Genomic DNA, 27,566 nt, shown 5'->3' with positions numbered 1-27,566 from the left:
ATATATTCCCAATCGTAGGCTGTTTAGGTTGTTTCTCATTTTCAACCATAATATGTAATACTGTGATACATACTGTTTTATGGCAAGCGTCCCCATGCAAGACATGATTACTTCCTTACAATAAATTCCTAGATGGATAATTACTTTATCAAAGAGCTCTTCTTGCACTAGTAGTACATTAATGTTAGGCCATTGATAAACTGTCCCCCAGAGCTGTGATACCAGTTTACACTATTACTAGTAGTTTATGAGATAGTCCATGTTCCACCATTTAGGCTGAGATCATTAAAACAAAATGCATACTAACTCAACGGTAGAGAAATATTTATGGTTTTATTTACATTTTATAACTGAATAATGAAGTCAAACATTTTTATAGTATTAGAGACCATTTGAATTTCTCCTTTCATATGCGTCTCTTAACAATATATATTTATCTTATTGAAGTGTAAGAATTATAACAGTATCCTATTTATATGTTATACATGTTGCAGTTTCCCTGTTGTATGATTTTTTACTTTTAATTTTATGTTGTGTGTTGACATATAGGAATTCTTAGAAAATCAAACTTCTCAATTCTTTATGTTTCATGTTTGGAACATATTTTCCACTACTATAATATGAATATTTCTTTATTTACTATAAAGTTACAGTATTGTATATAGAACAAAAAAGTATATAGATAAAGTAATTTTTAAAATAATATAATTTGTTACTTTCTTTTCCTGACTTCTTGTTTGGTTCTATTTTTAGTTTTGCTGGTAGAAAATCATAGCATTTGAAGATTAACCCAGGAGAGACTTTTTCTGTTATGTCTTTGGTTGTAACTCTTGTTTCATTGGTTCTGTCTTTTCTTTAGGACTTCCTATTATAATAAAGTACTCTTTCAGAGATTTTCTCTGTATTCTAAAGAGCATTTAAATTGGTCTTCTACATTATTACCTGTATTAGTCAGGGTTCTCCAGAGATACAGAACCAATAGGACATATATGTATGCAAATATGGAAAGAGATTTATTATAAGGAATTAAGCTCATACAACTATGGAGGCTGACAAGTCCCAAGACCTGCAGTTGGGAATCTGGTGACCAGGGAGAGCAGATGGTATCATTCTCTTCTGAAGCCTGGCAGGCTGAAGACCCAGAAAGAGCTGATATTTCAGTTGAGTGCAAAGGTAGAAAACAATTATTGTCCCAACTCAAGCCAGTCAGGCAGGACCAACAGCCTTTTTTGTTCTATGCAGGCCCTCAACTGATTGGCCGAGGCCCTTTCACACTGGGGAGGGTCACCTGCTTTATTCGGTCTACCAATTCAAATGTTAATCTTATCCAGAAACTCTCTCCCACATATACCCAGAGTAATGCTTGGCCAAATGTTTGGGCATCTTGTGGCCCAGTCAAATTGACACACAAAATTAACTGTCACATTGCCTCAATTATCTTCAAGGTTCATTCTATGCTTTACTTCTAATTTGATTTTAATTCAGCCATTGTACTTTTTATTTTCTTGTAAGTCTTCCTTATCTAATCTAGTACCTCTCTTTATTTGTGTAGTAAAATTTTAGGTTAGTTATCCCTATTATTTCACTCTTCTATTTTATAGAGACTATACCTTTTTGTACTATGATATTGGAAATGACAAATAGTTATCTAAAATTGTTGTCTGCTTCCAGCATTAGATTATTGTCAAAGATATACTCCTTTTCTGAGTTATGCAAATTGAGCTTTCCAAACTCTGTAATACATCAGTTTTTCATAGATCCTATGTTATTTCCTTTTTCATTAGTTATCTAGCCAGACTCTGTTTGTCAGTGAACAAAATTATCAGGTTACCTTTCATCGTGCTCTTTATATACTTATGAGTGACAGCTATAGTGTCATATAGTGGTTAAATGCCTGGAGTCTGCAGCCAGACTGCCTGAGTTCAGAACCTGGCTCTGCCATTCTTCCTTGAGTAAGTTACTTTATTTTTCTTGGTCTCAGTTTCCCATTTATATAAAGGAGATAATCACAGTGCATATTTCATAGGGTTGCAGTGATATTTAAATGAATCCATCTATATGTCTGTCTATCTATGTATCCATCTATCTAGCTAGCTATAATGGTGGATTGGGTTTCTGTGATTCACAGGTTCTTTCAGAACTTTCTTTTATGCAGGAATAATGGTTTTCCAGTGACCAGAAGGGTTCCAGGTAAACAAAAACAATAATGATTAACCATGATTCCTGTTTCATTCCTCAAGTTATCAAAAGTAAACTTCTTCATGAGTCAAATTTCTCAATCATATTGGGACAGGTGTCTGTCCCAATAGTTCCAATTCTGCATCTATTAAGGTTACCTATAATGTGTAGGTCCAGTGTCTTGAGGCATGTGACCAGCAGGGGCACCCAGAAACTGCTGGAGAACAGCTTGCTTCTTAATTATTTTATCCCATTGTGTTTTCTCTTTATTTTTAAAATTTACTTTAAGTTCTGGGATACATGTGCAGAATGTGCAGGTTTGTTACAAAGGTATACAAATGTGTGACATGCTGATTTGCTGCATCTGTTGACCCATCCTCTAAATTCTCTCCCCTTGCCCCACAACAGACCCCAATGTGTGTTGTTCCCTTCCCTGTATCCATGTGTTCTCATTGTTCAACTCCTACTTATGAGTGAGAACATGTGGTGTTTGGCTTTCTGTTCCTGTGTTAGTTTGCTGAGGATGATGGCTTCCAGCTTCATCCATGTCCCTGCAAAGGACATGATCTCATTCCTTTTTACAGCTGCATAGTTTTCCACGATGTATATGTACCACATTTTCTTTATCCAGTCTATCATTGATAGGCCTTTGGGTTGGTTTCATGTCTTTGCTGTTGTATATAGTGCTGCAATAAACATATGTGGGCATGTGTCTTTATAGTAGAACGATTTATATTATTTTGGGTATACACCCAGTAATGGGATTGCTGGGTCAAATGGTATTTCTGGTTCTAGATCCTTGAGGAATCACCATACTGTCTTCCATAACTGTTGAACTAATTTACATTCCCACCAACAATGTAAAAGTGTTCCTATTTCTCCACAGCCTCACCAGCATCTATTGTTTCTTGACTTTTTAATAATTGCCATTCTGACTGGCGGGAGATGGTATCTCATTATGGTTTTGATTTGCATTTCTCTAATGATAAGTAATGTAGAGCTTTTTTTTCACGTGTTTGTTGGCCATGTAAATGTCTTCTTTTGAGAAGTGTCTGTTCATATCATTTGCCCACTTTTTGATGGGGTTGTTTTTTTCTTGTAAATTTGTTTAAGTTCCTTGTAAATTCTGGATATTAGATCTTTGTCAGATGGATAGATTGCAAAAATTTTCTCCTATCCTGTAGGTTGCCTCTTCACTCTGATGATAGTTCTTTTGCTGTGCAGCAGCTCTTTACTTTAATTAGATCCCATTTGCCAATTTTAGCTTTTGTTGCAATTGCTTTTGGCATTTTCATCATGAAATCTTTGCCCATGCCTATGTCCTGAATGGTATTGCCTAGGTTTTCTTCTAGGGTTTTTATGGTTTTGGGCTTTACAATTAAGTCTTTAGTCCATCTTGAGTTAATTTTTGTATAAGGTGTAAGGAAGGGGTCCAGTTTCAGTTTTCTGCATATGGCTAGCCATTTTTCCCAGCACCACTTATTGGATAGGAGATCCTTACCCCATTGCTTGTTTTTGTCAGGTTTGTCAAAGATCAGATGGTTGTAGATGTGTGGTGTATTTCCAAGGTCTCTGTTCTGTTCCATTGGTCTGTGTGTGTGTTTTGGTACCAGTACCATGCTGTTTTGGTTACTGTAGCCTTGTAGTATAGTTTGAAGTCAGGAAGCATGATGCATCCAGCTTTTTTCTTTTTCCTTAGGATTGTCTTGGCTATATGGGGTCTTCTTTGATTCCATATGAAATTTAAAGTAGGTTTTTCTAATTCTGTGAAGAATGTCAGTGGTAGTTTGATGGGAATAACATTGAATCTATAAATTTCTTTGGGCAGTATGGCCATTTTCATACTATTGATTCTCCCTACCCATGAGGATGGAATGTTTTTCCATTTGTTTGTGTCCTCTCTTATTTCCTTGAGCAGTGGTTTGTAGTTCTCCTTGAAGAAGTCCTTCACGTCCCTTGTTAGCTGTATTCCTGGGTATTTTATTCTCTTTGTAGCAATTATGAGTAGGAGTTCATTCGTGATTTGGCTCTCTGCTTTCAATTGTTTGTGTAAAGGTATGCTTGTGATTTTTGCACATTGATTTTATCCTGAGACTTTGCTGAAGTTGCTTATCAGCTTAAGGAGTTTTGGGGTTGCGATGATGGGATTTTCTAAATATAGAATCATGTCGTCTGCAAACAGACACAATTTGACTTCCTCTCTTCCTATTTGAATATGCTTTAGTCCTTTCTCTTGCTTGATTGCCCTGAACAGAACTTCCAATACCATGTTGAATAGGTGTGGTGAAAGAGGGCATCCTTATCTTGTACCAGTTTTCAAAAGGAATGCTTACAGCTTTTGCCTATTCAATATGATATTGGCTGTGGGTTTGTAATAAATAGCTTTTATTTTTTTGAGGTATGTTCAATCAATGCCTAGTTTATTGAGAGTTTTTAACATGTAGGGATGTTGAATTTTATTGAAGGCCCTTTCTGCATCTATTGAGATAATCATGTGGTTTTTTTCTTTGGTTCTGTTTATGTGATGGATTATGTTTATTGATTTGCATATGTTTAACCAGCCTTGCATCCCAGGGATGAAGCCAACTTGATCATGGTGGATAAGTTTTTTGATGTGCCAGTGGTTTGCCAGTATTTTATTTAGGATTTTCACGTTGATGTTCATCAGGGATATTGGTCTGAAGTTTTTTGTTTGTTTGTTGTGTCTCTGCCAGGTTTTGGTATCAGGATGATGCTGGCTTTATAAAATGAGTTAGAAATGAGTCCCTTCTTTATGTTTGGAATAGTTTCAGAAGGAATGGTACCAGCTCCTCTTTGTATCTCTGCTAGAATTTGATTGTGAATGTATGTAGTCCTAGTCTTTTTTGGTTGGTGGGCTATTAATTACTGCCTTAATTTCAGAATTTGTTATTGGTCTATTCAGGAATTTGATTTCTTCCTGTTTAGTCTTGGGATGTGTGTGTGTCCAGGAATTTATCCATTTCTTCTAGATTTTCTAGTTTATTTGTGTCGAGGTATTTATAGTATTCTCTGATGGTAGTTTGTATTTCTGTGGGTCAGTGGTGATATCCCCTTTATCATTTTTTATTGTGTCTATTTTATTCTTCTCTCTTTTCTTCTTTGTTAGTCTAGCTAGCAGTATATCTATTTTGTTAATTTCTCCAAAAAAGCAGCTCCTGGATTCATGGATTTTTTGGAGGGTTTCTCGTGTCTCTATCTCCTTCAATTCTGCTGTGATCGTGGTTATTTCTTGTCTTCTGCTAGCTTTTGGATTAGTTTGTTCTTGCTTCTCTAGCTCTTTTAATTGTGATGTTAGGGTTTCAATTGAGATCTTTGTAGCTTTCTGATGTGGGCATTTAGCACTATAAATTTCCCTCTTAACACTGCTTTAGCTGTGTCCCAGAGATTCTGGTATGTTGTGTTTTTGTTCTCATTGGTTTCAAAGAACTTCTTGATTTCTGCCTTAATTTCATTATTTACTGAGGAGTCATTCAGGAGCAGGCTGTTCAATTGCCATGTAATTGTGTAGTTTTGAGTGAGTTTCTTAATCTTGAGTTTTAATATGATTGCATTGTGGTCTAAGAGACTGTTTGTTATGATTTTAGTTCTTTTGCATTTGCTGAGGAATGTGTTATTTCCAATTATGTGGTTGATTTTAGAATAAGTCCCATGTGGCACTGAGAGGAATGTATATTCTGTTGATTTGGGGTGGAAAGTTCTGTAGATGTCAATTAGGTCCACTTGATCCAGAAGTGACTTCAAGTCCTGAATATCCTTGTTAATTTTCTGTCATATTGATCTAATATTGAAAGTGGGGTGTTGAAATCTCCCACTATTATTGTGTGGGAGTCTAAGTCTCTTTGTAGATCTCTAAGAATGTATTTTATGACTCTGGGTGCTCCTATATTGGATACATATATATTTAGGATAGTTAGCTCTTCTTGTTGAATTGATCCCTTTACCATTATGTAATGCCCTTCTTTCTCTTTTTTGATATTTGTTGGTTTAAAGTCTGTTTTGTCAGAGACTAGGATTGCAACCCTTGCTTTTTTTTTGCTTTCCATTTGCTTGGTAAATTCTCCTCCTTCCCCTTATTTTGAACCTATGTGTGTCTTTGCACATGAAATGGGTCTCTTGAATACAGCACACCAATGGGTCTTGACTCCATCCCATTTGTCAGCCTGTGTCTTTTAATTGGGGCATTTAGCCCATTTATATTTAAGGTTAGTATTGTTATGTGTGAATTTGATCCTGTCATCATGATGCTATCTGGTTATTTTGCACACTAGTTGATGCAGTTTCTTCATAGTGTCATTGGTCTTTATATTTTGGTGTGTTTTTGCAGTGGCTGGTACTGGTTTTTCCTTGCCATATCTAGTGCTTCCTTCAGGAGCTCTTGCAAGGCAGGCCTGGCAGTGACAAAATCCCTCAGCATTTGCTTGTCTGGAATCACTTCACTTATGAAGCTTAGTTTGGCTGGATATGAAATTCTGGGTTGAAATTTCTTCTTTTAAGAATGTTAATATTGGCCCCCAATTTTTTCTGGCTTGCTTGTAGGGTTTCTGCTGAAAGGTCTATTGTTAGTCTGTTAGGCTTCCCTATGTAGATGACCTGGCCTTTCTCTCTGGCTGCCCTTAACATTTTTTCCTTCATTTCAACCTTGGGGAATCTGATGATTATGTGTCTTGGAGTTGATCTTCTCGTGGAGTATCTTGGTGGTGTCTCTGTATTTCCTGAATTTGCATGTTGGTCTGTTTTGCTAGGTTGTGGAAGTTCTCCTGGATAATATCCTGAAGTGTGTTATCCAACTTGTTTTCATTCTCCTTGTCTCCTTCAGGTATTCCAATCAATCGTAAGTTTGGTCTCTTTACCTAGTCCCATGTTTCTTGGAGGCTTTGTTCATTCCTTTTCATTCTTTTTTCTGTATCCTTGTCTGCATGCCTTATTTCAGCAAGGTGGTCTTCAAACTCTGATATCCTTTCTTCTGCTTGATTGATTCAGCTATTGATACTTGTGTATGCTTCATGAAGTTCTTGTGTTGTGTTTTTCAGCTCCATCAAGTCATTTATGTTCATCTCTAAACTGGTTATTCTAGTTAGCACCTTCTCTAATCTTTTATCAAGATTCTTAGCTTCTGTGCATTGGATTAGACTGTGCTCCTTTAGCTCAGTGGAGTTTTTTATCAACCATCTTCTGAAGCCTACCTCTATCAATTCGTCCATCTCATCCCCAGTTCAGCCCTGCACCCTTGCTGGAGAGGCGTTGTGATCATTTGGAGGAGAGAAGAGGCACCTGGCCTTTTGGGTTTTCAGCATTTTTTTCATTCATTCTTTCTCATCTTCATGAGTTTGTTTAGTTTCAGTCTTTGAGGCTGCTGACCCTTAGATGGGGCTTTTGTGGGGACTTTTGTTGTTGTTGCTTTCTGTTTGTTTGTCTTTCAATAGTCAGGTCCTTCTTCTGGAAGGCTGCTGTCTTTACTGGGGATTCACTTCAGGCCCTGTTCATCTGGTTCACCCCTGTGCCTGGAGATGTCACTCAAGGAGACTGGAGAACAACAAAGATGGGTGCCTGCTCCTTCTTCTGGGATATCTGACCTCATGAGGTACCAACCTGATGCCGGTAGGAATGCTCTTGTATAGGGTGTCTGACAACCCCTATACCAGTTGGGTGGCATGGGGAATAGGACTCACTTAATGAAGCACTTTGACTGTTGCCTGGTGGAGAGGGTGTGCTTTGCTGAGGGGAATCCCACTTGTCTGGGCTGCCCAGATTCCTCAGAACTACCATGAGGAAAGGCTGAGTGTGCTGGTCTGCAGAGACTGCAGCCACCCTTCCCCCTAGGGGCTCAAGCCCTGGGAGATCAGGGTTCTGTCCCTGAGCCTCTACCTGAGCTGGAGTTGCTGGAGTTCCTTCAGGGAGGCCCTGCCCAGTGAGGAAGGATGAGTCAAGGTAAGGCCTAAAGAGGTGCTCTGGCCGCAGTCTAACGCAGCTGGTGTGTTGGGCTGTGGGGGGCACCTCTAGGGATGAAGCTGTCTAGCCTCCCTGGCTCCAGCAGGGGAAAAGCGTGACCTGGAGCTACAGGGATGGATGCTGCCCTTCCCCCACCCAGGGAACTAGCATATTAGGCAGTTATGAGTCCCAGTGCTGGCTGTGGCCCCTCCGCCAAGGAGCTCTAATGCCTTTGACAGCAGGCAGTCACAGCTATGGTGCTGGTTGCCCCTACCCCCGGGAGCTTGGCAGTCTTAAGCAGATTCTAGCTGAGAGGCTGTTGAGAATCTGCATGGCTTCAGGGTTGGGACCCAAGGCCCTGAGAGCATGGGTACCTGAGTGGGATCTTCTGATTCATGGGTTGCATGGCTGGGTAACAGGCTTACTCACCGCCTGCCTTGGCTGGGGGGTGGGGGCTCCCTTGCCCCGTGTGGCTCTCAGGTGTGCTGCTGCACCACACTGCTCTTCCTTCCCCTCTATGGATCATGCCAGCAGCCTAGTCACTTCTGATGAAAGAACCTGGATACCTTGCTTGCTGGTGCAGGATTTACATGCATTATGGTTCTTTTTGATTGGAGCCTCTGATTGCAACTGCTTCTAGTCGGCCATCTCTCATTATGTTTTGAGTTGCCAACCACCAGAAACTTTCAGTGTCTGGAAAGTTTACCAGCCTTGTTGTAATTTAGTTTCAGGCTGTTATGGAAACTAGGACATTTCCCTTGAAGCTGTTGCTTTTTGGAGACCCCTTTGGTAGCTGCCAACAGGAGCCTGAAGTGAGGCAAGCCTGGAGTTGTAGTTAAGATCTTGGTGTAACCTGGAGCTTTTCAATGTCATTTTGTAGGTTTTCAGCTGGCAGTTTTGGCTTAGTAGTTAAGAGTGTTTGCAGTCTCCCTTCCTAACCACTAGAACAGTGAACCAAATAAATTTCTGTTCACCATAAATTATGAAGTCTTTGGTATTGTAGCAGCAGGAAACAGACTATAAGATAAGGTAAAGGAAGGTCACGTTTTGTTTTTATTTTTGAAAATAAAATCAAACTTGGCTCTAAGCCTCACTAGCTATGGTTAGGAGAAGAATTCTAATATTCATTTTTATTGGGGCTTTTTCCTCTCTACTGAATCATGCAAGGACCTTAGCACTTATATATTCTTGAACAATAAAGAAAGAGCCTGGCCTTAAGTCCACGGTGATCACATTGTGAATATTTCTCCATCTGCTCACAGATGTTCCTCTTGGGACTTGGTCCTTTATGCTGTCAGGTTCTGCTTCTACACTTGTCTGTGGTGATGCTCACAGGATCCTTCCCCACTGACTGCATATTTAACCATGGCGATGCCATGTAACCCTCCACTCTCTCCTTAGCCCCTTTCCCCCAAAGCACTCACATCACTTTCCAGGCTCTGGGAATCCAACCCTTAGGGAAAAGGCAAGCCTCTCTTCTTGTTGCGTCAGTGTCTGGCTTGTCCTCCTCTTGCTCAATCTCTCCTAAAATACTGTCCTGTTAAAGCTTCCTTTAGGGTAACAGACACCAGCCCTCAAGGATGCAGAGCCCAGCCAGCTCCCTCTTGGGAGTAGATGGGAAGAAGCCCAAATTCTTTTGGCTGATGAGTTCACAACCACACCCCTTCCCCCAACCTTTGAATTAAAAGTATGAGACCAGTTTGATTTATCAATAACTGACTCTATTCCAGAATTTCTTTAGTCATTCAGGAAAGAAAAGTGAGCAGTAGATTTTGAACACTCTTGACTGCAACCTGCCATAACACACCTCTAGCCAGAGTGATCAAGAAAATAGGTGAAAGGACAAATTACAAGCATTAGGAAGGAAAGAGGGGACATTAATATAGATCCTGCTATGCACATATGTATATGTGCACATGTGTGTGCCCACATTTGTGGTAAACTGACCAACTGTTATAATAAGGGTAAAAGACTTGAAAACCTAAAGACGAGAAAGGGTTCTATACTGCAGTTAGAAGGCTTAGGTTCCAGTTATGGCTCTGATAATAATTTGAGCAGGTCTATAAACTGCTAGGGCACTCAGTTTTATTATCTATAGAAGAGCCTAACAGATCTGCATTCATAGGCCCTGAGACCCAAAAGGAATCACATTTGTGAAATCACTGTACGGACTATACAGTTCATATGACATACGGTTACATATGACATAGTTTTCTTATAGGTGTTATTATTATTAGTGGGGCATGGCCATAGCTTTTCATCAAATAGTTTTGAAAGCCTATCTAGCCAAACTGCTTGAGATTCTTCATATTTTCCTTTTGACCTTTAAAACAAAACCTCTACAAAGGTTTGGATAGAAAGAGAAGTTGACCATATCAAAAGAGGTAGAAATTGCAAGGATGTTTTCCTACTGATAGGCTTCTAGATGCCTACCAAATGAAAGTTTTGATTTCTGCCTTTTGCATCTATGTACTCTGAGGAGCCAAGTGGTAGAGATTTTTCCCTTGTGTAGTTGAGCAATAACTTGCTTATAAAAGTGCTTTCCCCATATGGTTCAGGAAGTCATAGTGAGATGAGGAGTGTTAACACTCTGGATGCTTATTGCCATGAAATGGTCTATAGGGTGCTGTAGATGAAATTGTCCAGAGATGTGACTAAAGCTCTGGGAAGAAACGACCATGTGATTATAAGGGACATAAGCTTTATAATTCCATAAATTTGTAGTTCTAAGCAATAGCAAAAGGGGACAAAAATTATCTAATAGGGAATGTAGACTGACAAGGCTTTCAGACCAACCTCCTGTTTTCTGGCTTCTCACTCTCTAGCTCACTGCTTCCTCAGCTTCCAGATTTTCAAGGTTACTGCACCTTCTGTGGTTTCCAACAGCTCATCATTCCTCTCTCCCCAGGTGGTGAATCAGGAGAGGAAAGTACAGGTGGCAGAAAAATTCTGGCACCTTCTCTTTTGCTGTTTTACATATGTATGCACCTATTACGAGCAGGCCCCCTGCCATTTGGGGAGGTCATTAAGGTGTTTACTTGGAATAAATCTGACAAAACCCTGCCTGATTCTTGGTTATTATGATGTGTCAGCTTTGATCAGAGGCAACAAGGACACTCTTCTCCTATTCCCCCAAGAATATCAGGTGTATTATCTTACGGGGTTTTCTGAGTACAGTTAGAAGCATCCTTTGGCAATGAAGTAAGTATAGCTCTGTGCTAGAAGGAAGATAAGTGCATCAAATCTTCTACAAATTGAATAGCATATGAGCACCACATTACAGTTGTAGGTGCAGAAATAAAAGGAGAAATGCATTGACTAAGATGCTATCAAATCATCACATGAAGTTTCAAAGCATCCTGTGGTTCCATCCCAGGGAAGGGTCATATTTAAGGACAAAACCTTAATTGTACTTAAGTCTCTCTAATGTTTTAGGAATCTTAAGCTTAAGAGTTTGGTCTACACGCCTGTAATCCCAGCACTTTGGGAGGCCGAGGCGGGCGGATCACAAGGTCAGGAGATCGAGACCACGGTGAAACCACGTCTCTACTAAAAATACAAAAAATTAGCCGGGCGCGGTGGCGGGCGCCTGTAGTCCCAGCTACTCAGGAGGCTGAGGCAGGAGAATGGCGTAAACCCAGGAGGCGGAGCTTGCAGTGAGCCGAGATCGCGCCACTGCACTCCAGCCTGGGCGACAGAGCGAGACTCCGTCTCAAAACAAAACAAAACAAAACAAAACAAAACAAAACAAAACAAAACAAAAAAAAAAGAGTTTGGTCTAAGAAAATTCTTTTTAAAGTCTCTCATTGTTCTCTTTGTAATTTCCCAATTTCCCGAGATTTTTCTCATACTTGAGTAGACCTCTCTCACCCATGCCATTTTTTCCCTGCCATCTTGGTCCCTTAGTCATGCACAACTTTGTGTAATGGATTGCTGACAAGTCACATCTTTCCACTGGGCAAAGTCTCGTTGTGGGTAGAATTCTTGCCTCTGATGACAGTTCTCTTCAGAATCTGTCCGTATAGTTTTCATTCTTTCTTTCCTCAGAGAGCTGAGGACAAAGAAGAAGCTAAAAGGGCAAAGAAATTGGGGAAAGAAGTCTCCTACATTTATAATTGTATCCCATAATGATTAAACTGTTACACTATTGTTGACCAACTATTTGGCGGATTGTCTAAAGTTGTTGGCATTTTGGCTTATCTTTTCTTTTTTTAATTGTACTTTAAGTTCTGGGATACATGTGAAGAATGTGCAGGTTTGTTATATAGGTATACATGTGCCATGGTGGTTTGCTGAACCCATCAATCAGTCATCTAGGTTTTAAGGCCCGCATGCATTAGCTATTTGTCTTGATGCTTTCCCTCCCTCACTCCCCTCCCCTCAACAGGCCCTGATGTGTGTTGTTCCCCTCCCTGTGTCCATGTACTCTCATTGTTCAGCTCCCACTTATGAGTGAGAATATGCGGTGTTTGGTTTTCTGTTCCTGTGTTAGTTTGCTGAGGATGATGGCTTCCATCTTCATCCATGTCCCTGCAAAGAACATGATCTCATTCCTTTTTATGGCTGCATGGTATTCCATGGTGTATATGTACCACATTTTCTTTATCCAGTCTATCATTGATGGGCATTTGGGTTGGTTCCATGTCTTTGCTATTGTAAATAGTGCTGCAATAAACATATGTGTGCAGGTGTCTTTATAGTAGAATGATTTATATTCCTTTGGGTATATACCCAGTACTGGGATTGCTGGGTCAAATGGTATTTCTGGTTCTAGATCCTTGAGGAATCACCCTACTGTCTTCCACAATGGTTGTACTAATTTACATTCCCATCAATAGTGTAAAAGTGTTGCTATTTCTCCATAGCCTCGCCAGCATCTATTGTTTCTTGACTTTTTAATAATTGGCCTTCTGACTGGCATGAGATGGGATCTCATTGTGGTTTTGATGTGCCTTTCTCTAATGATCAGTAATGTTGAGCTTTGTTTCATGTTTGTTGGGCTGCATAAATGTCTTCTTTTGAGAAGTGTCTGTTCATATCCTTTGCCCACTTTTTGATGGGGTTGTTTATTTTATTCTTGTAAATTTGTTTTACTTCCTTGTAGATTCTGGATATTAGACCTTGTCAGATGGGTAGATTGCAAAAATTTTCTCCTATTCTGTAGGTTGGCTGTTCACTCTGATGACAGTTTCTTTTGCTGTACAGGAGCTCTTTAGTTTAATTAGATCCCATCTGTCAATTTTAGCTTTTGTTGCAATTGCTTTTGAAATTTTCATCATGAAATCTTTGCTCATGCCTATGTCCTGAATGGTATTGCCTAGGTTTTCTTCTAGGGTTTTTATGGCTTTGGGCTTTACATTTAAGTCTTTAGTCCATATTGAGTTAATTCCAGAGGTGTAAGGAAGGGATCCAGCTTCAGTTTTCTGCATATGGCTAGCCATTTTTCCCAGCACCATTTACTGGATAGGAGATCCTTACCCCATTGCTTGTTTTTGTCAGGTTTGTCAAAGATCAGATGGTTGTAGATGTGTGGTGTTATTTCTGAGGCCTCTGTTCTGTTCCATTGGTCTATATGTCTGTTTTGGTACCAGTATCATGCTGTTTTGGTTACTGTAGCCTTCTAGTATAGTTTGAAGTCAGGAAGTGTGATGCCTCCTGCTTTGTTCTGTTTGCTTAGGATTGTCTATATGGGGTCTTCTTTGATTCCATAGGAAATTTAAGTAGTTTTTTCTAATTCTGTGAAGAATGGCAATGGTAGTTTGATAGGAATAGCATTGAATTCATAAATTACTTTGGGCAGTATGGCCATTTTCATGATATTTATTCTTCCTGTCCATGAGGATGGAATGTTTTTACATGTGTTTGTGTCCTCTCTTATTGCCTTGAGCAAGTGGTTTGTAGTTCTCCTTTAAGAATTCCTTCATATCCCTTGTTAGCTGTGTTCCTAGGTGTTTTATTCTTTTTGTAGCAATTGTGAATGGGAGTTCATTCATGATTTGGCTCTCTGCTTGTCTATTATTGGTGTGTAGGATTACCTTTTCTCATTAGGTCTTATGGATTTTAGAAATTAGAAATATAATAAGCTCAACTTTGCAAATTTTGGTGAAAATTTTTCTCAGAAAATATACTGTCTGAGTAGGGAAGAACAGCTACTGCCAATCTCATTTCTGAATATAGATGCAGAAATTCTAAAAGCATCACCAAATGGACTCTAGCTATATCATGACCAAATAAATATGCCAGAGATGCAAAGATGGTTCAGTATTAGAAATTTATTTCATTACTACATAAATTGATGTTAAAAGGTAATATTTATTTCTAATTAAATCTCATAAAATTAGAAATAAAAGGACAGTTATTTTTAAGAAACAAAGAATATAATGAAGGAGAATTTTTCCTATTAGAAAAATATGTTATAAAACTATAACAATTAAAACACTGTGTACAGATTCACATGTAGACAGAGATGAATAAAACAGAATAAAAAGCCTAGAAATGGAGATATATATAATATTTATATATATGTAAATATAATAAACATATATATACAGATCCATATATATCCATATCCATATATATATTTATATTTATGGACTATATATGTGTATATATATAAAAAATATATATAACTCTTCCCTCAGGTGGAACTACAGGGTGCTTTGAAACTTCGTGTCATGATTTGATAGCATCTTAGTCAACTCATTTCTCCTTTTATTTCTGTACCTATAACCATTATGGGGGTGCTCATATGCTATTCAATTTGTAGAAGATTTGATGCACTTACCTTCCTTCTAGCACAGAGCTGTACTTACCTCGTTGCCAAAGGATGCTCCTAAATGTACTCAGAAAACCTCATAAGATAATACACCTGCTATTCTTGGGGGAAGAGGAGGAGTATGTCTTTACTGCCTCTGATCAAAGCTGAAGCATCATAATAACCAAGAAGCAGGCAGGAGTTGAGATATATATATATAGATATATAGATATCTGAGATATAGATATATAGATATATAGATATAATGTTTTATATGTAATCAAGAAAGCTTTTTAAGGCCAGGTATAGTGGCTTTTGCCTGTAATCCCAACATTTTGGGAGGCTGGGGCAGGGTGGGAGAATTGCTTGAGGCCAGGATTACAAGACCAGCCTGGGCAGCATAGCAAGATCCCATCTCAAAAAAACAAAACAAAACAAAACAACAAAAAAACAACCAGCTAGGTGTGGTGGCATGTGTCTGTAATCCTAGTAGTCCTAGGTACTTGTAAGGCTGAGGCAGAAGGATCGCTTGAGCTCAATGTTGCCATAAGCTATGATTCTGTTACTGCATTCCAGCCATTCCAGGGCTACAGAGTGAGACCCAGTCTCAAACAAACAAACAAACAAAACAAAAAAAGAAAACTAAAATTAGGCTTTTAAAATTGATGCGGAAGGGATAGTTATCTCAATAAAATGTGTTGCAGCCATTGGCAAAACATTTGTTAAAAATGAAGTTGGATAATTTATCATTCACATAATAAATTTTGGAAAATATATAAAAAGAAGAACAGGAGAAGGAGAAAGGAAGAAGATGAAAAAAGATGAAGGAAGATGAAAATAACCTAAGGAAGCAGGAGACGACAGAAAACATCATTTTGGAGGTGAGAAAGTCTGAGTAATGGGGACTCTCCAGCAATCTAAGGTGAGTTTTACAAGTCCTGGGAAAACCCACAAGAGATCTCATGTTCATCTTAGAGAGACACATGCTCTTCAATACAAGGAGTCCCTTGATTCTCAGTGTGTTTAGAAAGTTTAGGTTTCAAATGGCCCATCTGTTTGGGAACAGAATTATAGTTTCACAACTGAAGGATAGTATTATTGCCATAAATGAGTTAGGGCAGAATTGTAAGTAACTCTCACTTTGGGTGAAGATACCAAAATGAGACTGGGAGAACATCAAGGAAAATCAGCTTCATTATTTGACCATCTGTATTATCTTGTAGAGTGGGCAAGCAGGTAACTGATGTGGATTTGTTACTGAATTTTGTTTTGTTTACCCTTCTTCTCTTTAAGACAGTGTGAGTTACACTCTTATGGCATTCATATGCTGATTCATAAAGTGAGCTACCAATCCCCACATAGTAGGGGTACACCTTCAGCATTTCCAAACTTTTTTTGCTCGCAATCTGCCTTATTAGCTCTGAACTTAGTTCTGGCTGCTGTCTGACTATGGTCCAAAGGTATCTTGGTCTGAATCTCAGTTTCCCCAACAGACATTGACCTGTGTGGGTTCCTGGCTCCCAACACCTCTGTGGCTCCAGAAGAACCCAAATCCCAACCATGGTTCCACAATCCCAGGCTAATTGGTTGTGGTCAAGCTATCCTTGCCTGCCACCTCATCCCAACCCTGTTTCCTGCACCATCTCATGATGGGGGAAGGATTCTTACAAGTTTGATATAACCAGTCCTTTGTATCTTACACAATTTTGTGTCTTTAAAATGCTATGAATGTAGTACTATTCTTTAGAAGATTTTAGAATCTGTGTTCAAACCTACTGTCTTTAATGTCTCAGAAACAGATTCTTATCATCACTTCACATCTGCTCCTCTGCTCAAAGCTTGAAAATCTAGGGATGGTGAACTAGTTATATATAATTTTGGTACTTACTGATTTAATTTTCTTATATTTTTGCAGGCTTTTAAGAGTTTTGGTCCTTATGAGCCTGATTTGGAAAATGCCCTTGAGTTTTCTCTTGAAAAGAGGCAGGAAGACCTGTTTCTTTTAAGATGGGAATAGCTCCTCACTCTCAGAAGCCCTGTTTTGCCATCTGGTTTATGTGAAATCCACTTCCCTGCTGTGGTGTGTGTGTGTGTGAAAGGCCTCACTATCAAGTTTAATTTGTGTCAGTCCACTGCCTCCCTTCACATTCCCTAACAGTACCCTCCAATTTGTGAAAGTATGTTCAATGTGAGATGTGTTCAATGTGAGAGTATGTTCAATGTGAGATATTTTACCGGTAGCTATTTTACTGGTAACTATATTACTGGTAGATATTTTCTGATTTTTCTGGTAGATATTTTGCTGGTAGCTATTCTACTGGTAGATATTTTCATGTATCTCAATGTGAGATGTTTTACTGGTCGCCAATGTGTAGTTGTGCTCAGAGCTGATCTGGAGTTTTTGAAATTTCTCTGGGGATTTCAAGGAGAATTTTAGTTTCTTCTCAGGCAATGAAAGTCATCTTCCAATAAGCTCAGTTGTTACTTCCCACCTGCCTCTGATCTCAGAACTCGATGTTCAGAAAACACCACCTATCTCTGGGGCTTAATCAGAGGGAAGTCTCTGAAAGGCTACTAAGTTGGTGGCAGAAGTACCATCTTGAGGGATGATGATTCACTGGCATCTTGTTAGAGTGGTGCATAGATTGAGGTTAGTCCTTCAATGATATGGTTTGGCCTTGGCCCCACCCAAGTCTCATCTTGAATTGTAACTCTCACAGCTTCCATGTGTCATGGGAGGAACCCAGTGGGAGGTGATTGAATTATGGGCGTGGGTCTTTCCTGTGCTAGTCTCATGATAGTGAATGAGTCTCATGAAATCTGATGGTTTTAAAATTGGAGGCCACCAGCCAAGGCCTAATGTCCTAGAGGAGATACCTGCACATGGAAAGAGGATCAGCACAGTCCTTCTGCAAGGGGTCAGACAGTAAATGTTTTAAGCTTTCTGGGACATACAGTCTCAGTGGCAACCACTCATTTCTGCTGATGTAGTGTGAAAGCCACCACAGACCATTCCCATGGTTGGATTCCAAAAAATGTTATTTACAAAAGCAGTAGCAGGCTGGATTTGACCCATAGCCTTAGTTTGTCTACCCCTTAGCTAGAGGAAGGCTAGAGGTCTTTTTCAACTCCAAAATGCTGTCGTTCTCTGAATCAAAAAAATCATCTCTTTCAAGTATATCTAAGTTGAACATCCCAAGTCCAAGTGCAGAAATAGTACATTCCACTTTAAGTTTATTAACACTCTGTTGACCAAGTGAGTTCTTTGTTTCATCTTGACTGAGCAGTATTTTAAAAATAATAGCTTCTCAGAAAACATATGCTTATGCCATGAAAATCTTTAAAGACACCTCAGAGGCCCTCTTCCCTCTAAAGAAAAGAAAAGAAAAGAAAAATGAAAAGAAAAGACAAATCACCTGTTATTCTACCAAGCAGAGATAGCAGCCATGGTGAAGACTTTGTTGAATAGTAAGTACCAAAATCTCTGCTGTGTGCCCTTCCAGACTTCTTCATTTAGACCAGTGATTCTCAACTGGGGACAGTTTTGCCTCCCAGAGACATCTGACAATGACTGGAGACATTTTGGGTTGTCATGACTGGGGAGTTACTACTGGCACCTATTGGGTAGAGGCCAGGATGTGGCTAAACATCCTGCAATGTACAGGACAGCCCCCACAACCCAGAATTATCCAATTTAAAACATCAGTAGTGCTGAGGCTGAGAAATCCTGATTCAGACCTATTAGATGGGCTCTCTGTGCTTTTTTAAAAAAAAAAAAAACAAAATTGGAATCAAAGACAGATTCTAGTTTGCCATCTTTTTCCTTGCTCAGTGATAAACATCTGTCCATACATATAAATCCATCTCTCTCCGATTATTAAAGCCTATGTTATCCCTTTTTTCATATGGCTCTACCATGATTTAAATAACCTTTTTAAAAATTTTCAAATATTGAGTTTTTATCTAGTTTTTCTGGCCATCAAAACAACATTCTGAGGAGGTCCCTTGTCATAAATATGAGTACATTTTGTTAATTTTGTACCCTCGGTGACTCATACTGCACCCAGAGAAGGGTCGGCCCTCAGGAAATGTACCTCAATACTGAGCTTCCATTTTTCTTCATTCGTTTGCTCCTACAGTATTTGTGGCCAATTTTATGCATGTTCTTTTGGCCAAAGGTCCTTATTTTACCTCAAGTCCTGGAGTGAAGGCCAGATGAATCAGAATATATATGTGCCAGGGGTAAGGCTGAAGTGACAAGAATGCACGAATATTGGCACAGAAGCTTGTGTTAGCTGGCATACTGTACTGAGTGACTCAGATACCATTTACAATCTCCATGCTCTGGCACTGCTTGCAGGCCTGGGTCTGTAGGCATAGACCAGGCCAGAGTGCACCTGGGCTTATATCTGACAACGTGAAATTCAGGAGGAAACCATGGCTAGATTTTCCAAATCATGAACATTCATGCAGTGCACCTTACACACTTACTAGAACAAGGAGGGAACAATTTCATATGGATTTTGTGTCAAATGTTGGTCTTTGTCGTGGTACAGGTATGAAATAAGTGCCCAATAAATGTTTAGAGGAGGATTGAGGTTGTGGTATTTTGAATCTCTAGAATTTTCTTCTGGAATTATGGCCTGGGAAATACTTTTAACTTTCACTGTGTCCTGGATGAATTTTCTAATTTTCTTATTTTTTTCTATTTCTGCTTCTGTGTGTGTGTGTGTGTGTGTGTGTGTGTGTGTGTGCGCATGTGTGTAGTTTTTTTTCTCTACCCCGTGGAAGATTTTCTCAACCTGTATTTCAATGTTTTAACTGAATTTTTAATTGCTTTTATCATATTCTTAATTTCTAAGCCTTCTTTTTTATTCCCTTCTCTCAATGAAGGTAAATGTGATAGTTTCTGTTGCTTTTGTTGTTGTAGACAACATATAGTTAAGTCTTGGTTTTATTTTTTTTTGTCTTGCTTGTTTATCCATGCTGACAGTCTCTGTTTTCCAATTAGCATCTTTAAGTAACTCACATTTAAAGTGATTGCTGAGATAGTTTGATTAATGTCTACCATATTTGTAACTCTTTTCTATATATCTCTCTTCTTTGTTTCATTTTTATCTTCCATCTTTTTTTGTCTTTTCGGTATTAATTTAGCATCTTACCGAATTTTATTTTGTTTCTTAGTATATTAATTATACTTAAAAAATTTCTTTTGATTGCCCTAGAATTTGCAATATACATATACAACGGGTCCAAGTCCACTTTTAAATAACACTCTCCTGCTTCATGATTATAATGGAGAATTCCCAATCATCCCTCCTGTCCCTTATAAGATTGCTGTTATTCATTTCACTTTTTCATAAGCTGTGATCCTTAAATATATGATTACTATTATTACTTTTAACAAACTTTTATTTGATAATTAAGAAAAAAGATTTTATCTGATCTTCCTTTATTTCTTAATATTCTTCCTTTCCTTATGTAGATCTGAGTTTGACTTATATAATTTTCCTTCTTTCTGAAGAAATTATTTTAATGTTTGTGGCAAGGTAGGTCTACTGGTAATAAATTTACTCAGTTTTTGTTCATCTGAGAAAGCGTATTTCTTCTTTACTTTTGAAGAATAATTTTGCTGGCTACAGAATTCTAAGTTGGTATTTTTTGACTTTTCTTTTTTTCATTCAATGCTTTAAACATTTTACTCTTCTTTCTTCTTGCTTACAGGGCTTCTAATGAGAAGTTCAATGCATTTCTTATCCTTGTTCCACTGTAGGAACAGCCATTATTACTTTAAATTCCTTCCTTCCCTCCCTTCCTTCCTTCCTTCCTTCCTTCCTTTGTTCCCTTCCCTTCCCTCCCCTCCCCTCCCCCCTCCTCTCCCCTTCCATCCTCCCCTCCCTTCCCCTCCCTTCCCCTTCCCTTCCCTTCTCTCTCACCCTCCCTCAATTTCTCTCTTTGTCTCTTTCTCTTTCTCTTTTTCTCCTTCTGGTATTCTTGCTACATATATATCATACCTTTTGTAATTGTCCTATGTTCTTGTATATTCTGTTCTTTTTTTTCTTTTTACATTTCAGTTTTGAAAGTTTCTAGTGACAGATGTATATTTGAGCTCACTGATTCTTTCCTTGACCATGTCCATTCTACTGATGAGTCCATCAAAGGCATTTTTCATTTCTTTTACATTATTTTTTAAAATTTATTTCTGGCATTTTCTTTTGTTTGTTTTTTCTTAGAGTTTCCATCTCTCTGCTTACATTATCCATCTATTTTTGTATACTGTCCACTTTTTCCATTAGAGCCATTAGTATATTAATTTTAGTTATTTTAAATTCCCTGTCTGATAATTGCAAAATCTCTGCCATATTTGAGTCTTGTTTTTATACTTTATTGCTTCAGATTATGTTTTTTGTCTTTTAGCATGGCTTATAATTTTTTGTTGAAAACCATATCAGATGAAAGATGTATTAGATAAAAGAACTGATGTGGAGTCTAATTCTAAGGCCTAATTCTTGAGGAATTAGGTTGCCTTGTTGTAGCTAAAATTTCCTCTAATGTTCTTGTTTCTGTCTCTCCTGTTGTTTTTGAGTTTTCCTAGAGACTTCTTAAATGGGATCTGAGGCTTGGAGTTCTTTTAGCTAAATCCCCTATTATTATACAGGAGCCCTGTTGATGTGGCGTTAAAGTTTGGAGAGTGGTAGTTTTTTAAAGTTTCCATTTCCTTAAAAAATCTCTTTCCTCTCAGTTTCTCCCCTTTCCTGCTTCTATCTCTGTCTCTCTCTAATCTCCATCTATTTCATTACATATTTTTGTCAGATGTCTGGCATTTCCTGACTGCTCATATTTAAGAGAAGGACACTAGAACTCTAGTTGTAAAACTGGGCATAGTGTCTTGCACCTATAATCCCAGTACTTTAGGAGGCTGAGACGGTATTATAATCCCAATACTTTGGGAGCCTGCCTGCTTGAGGCCTGGGTCATAAAACCAGCCTGGACAATGTAGCAAGACCCAATCTCTGCAAAAATAAATAAATAAATAAAAAATTAGCCGAGTATTGTGGCACAAGCTTGCAAGTCCCAGCTACTCAGAAGGCTCAGGCAGGAGGATCATTTGAGGCCAGGAGGTCGAGACTGTGGTAAGCCATGATTGGAGCATTGCACTCCAGCGTGGGTGCCAGAGCAAGACCTTGTCTCTAAAAAGAAGAAAACTAAATACAAGTAAGTAAAACTCCAGTTGTAAGCTCTATACATGGATAGAGAGAAAATGGTGGGGGTGGTTCTTATTGATTGTGGGCTTTTCTGTTATCTAGTTAAGTTGTTTGGGGGCAGAATTTCTAATATCAGTATAGTTGGACTTTTCTCTTGGACTGCTCTAAATTGCTAAGAAAAGAATTTTCCAGACGAGGCGTGGTGGCTCATGCCAGTAATCCCAGCACTTCAGGAGACCAAGGCAGGTGAATTGCTTGAGCCCAGGAGTTTGAGACTAGCCTGGGCAACATGCAAATACAAAGGAAAAAAAACAGCCAGGTGTAGTGGTACATCCCTGTAGTCCCAGCTACTTGGGAGGCTGAAGTGGGAGGATAGATTGAGCCTAAGAGATCCAGGCAGAAAGGAAGTTGAACGCTTACCTGCCAACATTCTGGGAGCTAAAGGGGAAGGGGAGTGTATGGCCTTCTCCCTCCAGAGATGTTCTACTTTATCTTCCACTAAGACTAAACCTTCAATCTTATTGGGATAAGGGAATTGTCTATCTAGGTGGAACAGGTCAGTGAATCTTGATATATGATTCTTCATCAGATTTTCACCCAATTTTCCTATTTCCACCTTTCTCTTCCAGAGGACCATGTTGCTACCAGTTACTGTGCATTTTAAAGATTTTTCCTTGGGTCTCCTGAATCAGTTATTACTCATCTCTTTGCTTGTCAGGTTCCTAAATATTTATGCTATTGTATCTTCTCTCATTTTCTTCGTTTTTCCAGGCTATACCTTAAAAAAAAGAAAATTATCTCATGTCCCTTTTATTGGAAATTTAGGAGAGAAAGGGGGTTAGTGTGGTTTCTTCCATCATGATTAGCTAGAAATGTGCCTTTTGTCTCCATTTCACACTATCCCATCAGTCAACGCAACCACGGAATTTTTGAGCATGCTGAGATTTTATTTTGTAGCTTGACCCTTATTTTCACCAGCTTGGGAGACATGAAGTTTTTAACCATAATTCATATGGGAGGACTTTGGCAGGTTCTTGGAGCTAAAAATATATATCTATTTTTTCCTGAAGCCTTGAAGAGGAAAACCAAATTGAGTTCAGATCTCAAAGAGATGTTTGAAGGGTTCTTTCTGTCATGCATTTGAACTGGATCATTAGTCACTTATACTTTTGATGTGACCAGTATAAATTGCATGGTGAGTCATATTTCAGCATTTGGTCCTTTTTATTTTAAATTAATATGGATTTATCAAAATAATATATGTGTATAGCACTGTTATTGCTTTCTTTAGTTTAGACATAATCCATTGACCTCCTATTCTGGTAAACAAAGATTCAGTTTCCTTAGACTACCAGTCCCTTTTCCCCACTCTGTATCCTCCCAGTGTATTTACATTATCTATTGGCCTCCACCATCAATATTTAGTGTGTATATCATTTTGACATGGGACCCAAAAAACAGAAAATCCAAGTCAGGAGAAAAGTCAAGTTGAGCCCTAGGGAGTGCATATCCTCTATTGCTTCCTGAGAAAAGGGATACTTTTCTTTTTTGAAAACTTGCATGTCTTAAAATGTCTTTGTTTTACCCTTACATTTGTTTGAAATTTTAGCTAGGCATAAAGTTCCAGGTTGAGAAATATTTTGCTCAAAACAAGGCATTGCTTTTGGGTTTTTGTATTATAATTGAGAGCTATGATTCTCTCTGATTCTAGTTCTTCTTATGCTAACTGAACTTTTTTCACCCTCTCTGGAAACTTCTTAGTATATTCTCTCTAGTTCTGGTGTTCTGAACTTTCATGATGTTGTACCTTGATGTATGTCCTATTTCTCTTTATGCTGGGCAGTGTGAGGACCCTTTTAATCTGGGAACTTATGTCTTATTCTGGGAAATGTTACTGTATCATTCCTCTGATAATTTGTTTCCTTCTATTCTCACTTTGCTCTCTCTGGAATTTATCTCAGTCAGATGTCTGAGCTTAATTGATTGTTTTCTCATTTTTAAAGATCTTTTGTATTATTTTCCATGTCTTTGTCTTTTTGTCTTACTTCATGTTAGACGTTTTTCAAGCTCATCTCTACCCTTTGTGTTGAATCTTTTTATTTTGTCTAATGTACTTTTTGTTTCTAATAGCTCTCTTATTCTCTTCTATTATTTGGGTAGCATCCTATTGTTTCTTCTCTGCAATATTTTATCTTATTGCTGTAGATATCAGTTATTCTTTTTCTCTAAAAGTTTCATCTCTTCCCTGCATTTTGTTGATTTTTCTTCCAGGTTCCTTTTTGTTATTTGTTTTTGACTCGTATCATTTAGTAGAAGACTTTTCTTAAATACATGACAATCATTGTCCATTTGTATTTAAGAGTATTACAAGCTAACAGCAAGCCCTCTCTATGTGGGTGGGTCTTGTCGATTGTTGGGCTTTCCTGTTTCCTGGAGGGCAGTTGGGCAGCTTTTTAGTCAGTCTTTTTTTGGAGAATCATGAATGGTACATTGTGTTATTTTCTCTAGAGTTCCTTAATTTCTCAAGATAAGAATGTTTTAGTTTGCTACCTGGGCATAAGTGGGTGGGAGATGCATCCGTCTGGCTGCCAGCATCCCGGGCGGGGATAGGGATGCAGGCTAAGACCTCTGTCCTCCACTCCATCCTCACCCCTACTTTCCACTCAACTTGATTCCTTCAAGTCTTGGGGGTCTTCTCAGGGTTTTGCAGGATGAATCAACTCACTCTTAGTTAGCAGGGTATAGGCATTTAGATTATAGCATTCTCTTCTCTGGTAGAATAACCACATTTTACCTTCTCTCCTTCCTTTTCTGCTTCCAAATATCTGTTGAAATGTCTCACCCTCTAATGTCTTCACCACATTCTTTTTGTCTCCTTTTATTCTTATAGGATATTTCATGGGATAGTTGAGGTGATAAAACTCTGAACTTAATTGATTGTTATTTAACTGACATCTTCTGGACCTGTGCTTTTAACCCAAGCAATTCTCCCTTATTTGTAGGTGGCAACTGAGTTTCAGCTGGCCAAAGCGGGAGCCTCTCTCCCTGTTGAATAGAATATGGTTTTATGTGAGTTGTCATGTGCTCCTAAGCCATCTGGGGAAGCCTCACAATTCTGACTTCTCTGTCTATGTGAAGCAATGCTACTGAAGCCAAGGGAGAGCTGAGAGGCCTCCGTGTATGCATGTGCAGAATGCAGAATGCCTATAATAAACCAGTTCCTCCATGGCCCATTCTTGAGAGCAGGCAAGAGGCCAGTGCCTCTGCCATTAGTCTCCAGGAGACACCACCAAGAACACAAAGACTAAACAGCAGTCACCTCAAAAGTCATCCTTTGTGGCTTTGTCTCCCATTTGGCAGTGTGCCATGCTGTAGAAGCAGTTGTCACTCCAGACCTCTCAGGAATGAGTGTTATTTTTCCTGGACAGTTGCCTCTTCCTAGATAGGAAAGAAAGCAGGGAAGGGAATTGACATTTAATGAGGGGGCATCATGCCAGGTGCTTTATATAGGTTTGCTAACCTCATTCTTGTAACAACCCTTTGAGGATAGTATTATTACTCTCACTTCACAGATAAGGAAGCTGAGTTTCAGGGAGGTTAAATAGCTTGCCAAGGGCATGGCTGCTAAGTGGCAGAATGGGGATTTGAACCCAAATATGCCAAGCAAAAATCTGGTAGACCTCCAGTATATCACTCTGGATGACGTTCTTGGGATGGTTTCTTTCCATTCCCAAGAAACTTCAAAGAAACCATGCTCTTTGTTAAGTGTATACCCAGGAGGCTCTCAGTCAATGTGGTTTGAGGGAACAAACAAGATGGAAGAGGGATTCTGCCTTTCTGACTACTCTTAAAATCTTCAAGAATACTGATACGGTTTCAATGTTTTGTCTCCACCAAATCTCATGTTGAAATGTGACCTTCAATGTTGAAGATGGGCCTAGTGGGAGATATTTGGGTCATGGGGGCAGATGTCTCAAGAATAGCTTGGTGTTATTCTCATGGTAATGAGTGTGTTCTTACTCCGTGAGTTCATGTGAGATCTGGTTGTTTAAAGGAGCCTGGCATCTTTCTCTTTCTCTCTTCCTCACTTACTCTATTGCCATGTGACATGCTGGCTCCTCCTTCACCTTCCATCATGATTGTAACTTTCCTGAGGCCCCCACCAGAAGTAAATGCTGGCACTATGCTTCCACATCTTCAGGTACCTTTATAGAAACGCCCCACTACTTTGTACCAATTTTCTGTGTTAGTCTGTTTGTGTCACTTTAAAGGAACATCTGAGACTGGTAAATTTATAAAGAAGGCCGGGCGCGGTGGCTCAAGCCTGTAATCCCAGCACTTTGGGAGGCCGAGATGGGCGGATCACGAGGTCAGGAGATCGAGACCATCCTGGCTAACACGGTGAAACCCCGTCTCTACTAAAAAATACAAAAAACTAGCCGGGCGCGGTGGCGGGCGCCTGTAGTCCCAGCTACTCCGGAGGCTGAGGCAGGAGAATGGTGTGAACCCGGGAGGCGGAGCTTGCAGTGAGCTGAGATCTGGCCACTGCACTCCAGCCTGGGCGGCAGAGCGAGACTCCGTCTCAAAAAAAAAAAAAAAAAAAAAAATTATAAAGAAAAGAGGTTTATTTTGGCTCACTGTTCTGCAGGCTAAGAAGCATTGTGCTAGCATCTGCTCCTAGTGATGCTTCAGGGAGCTTCCAATCATGGTGTAAGGCAAAGGGGGAGCTAGCATGTCACATGGTGAGAGTGGGAGCAGGAGAGGTTGTATAAGGCTCTTTTACACAACCAGCTTTTGAGTGAACTACCAGAGTGAGAACTCACTCATTACCATGGGGACAGCACCAAGTCATACATGAGGGATCCATCCCCATGACCAAAAAACCTCCCACCAGGCCCACTTCTAACATTGGAGATGATATTTCAACATGAGATTTGGAGGGAACAAAACTTCCAAACTATAGCAAATACCTTGAATTATAGATCATGATTTCAAAGAATCCAGAAATCCAAATACACAACCACCTTTCAATTGTCCTTGGCCAAGAAATATATCTTTGGTATCTGATATTACCCAAACCAAATTTTTATTATTACTTTTAAGGCCCCATGTGGGGAATCCTTGTGAGAACAACTTTGCTGGTTGATGTCACATCTGTATTTGCTGTGACAGGTTGACCTCCTTTTGCTATAATTTTTCAAAAGAATGTTTTAGAAATGAACAAGGGAAAAAAAATTTACATTGAGGAGGCAAGCAAATTTAGATCTGGATCTTGCTTCTTAATTTCCAGTGTGGTGGTCCCATGTTTAGCAAGGGGCTTCAGTGTGGGAAGTGACATCAAATGTGACCAAAACATTCAATGAGTCTGATCTACTGTGCTATGTGGAAATTCCATTAGTTATATTTAGGCCAAAGTGATGGTGAATTGAATCACCCCTTCTTACAGGCATGTTTGTCCAATTCTTTTTTTTTCCCTCTGG

The 27,566-nt window shown here is 39.1% G+C and overlaps 1 protein-coding gene and 1 long non-coding RNA gene across 8 annotated transcripts in view; one reads left to right on the top strand and one right to left on the bottom strand.

The window, feature by feature from the left end:
• The window catches only part of LOC105475828 (phosphodiesterase 1C), a 619,857-nt gene that overhangs the window by 244,056 nt on the left and 348,235 nt on the right, over positions 1-27,566 (top strand). The gene's annotated exons all lie outside the window — the stretch shown is intronic.
• LOC139362839 (uncharacterized) overlaps positions 22,562-27,566 on the bottom strand; it is a 28,152-nt gene continuing 23,147 nt past the window's right edge. The window contains exon 3 of the long non-coding RNA XR_011622280.1: positions 22,562-25,524. This is a non-coding gene — a long non-coding RNA (uncharacterized lncRNA). The remainder of the gene's footprint in view (positions 25,525-27,566) is intronic.

This window comes from Macaca nemestrina, chromosome 4 (assembly GCF_043159975.1).
Source record: "Macaca nemestrina isolate mMacNem1 chromosome 4, mMacNem.hap1, whole genome shotgun sequence".
Classification (NCBI taxonomy): Eukaryota; Metazoa; Chordata; class Mammalia; order Primates; family Cercopithecidae; genus Macaca; species Macaca nemestrina.
This window is presented reverse-complemented; position numbering and strand designations above follow the sequence as displayed.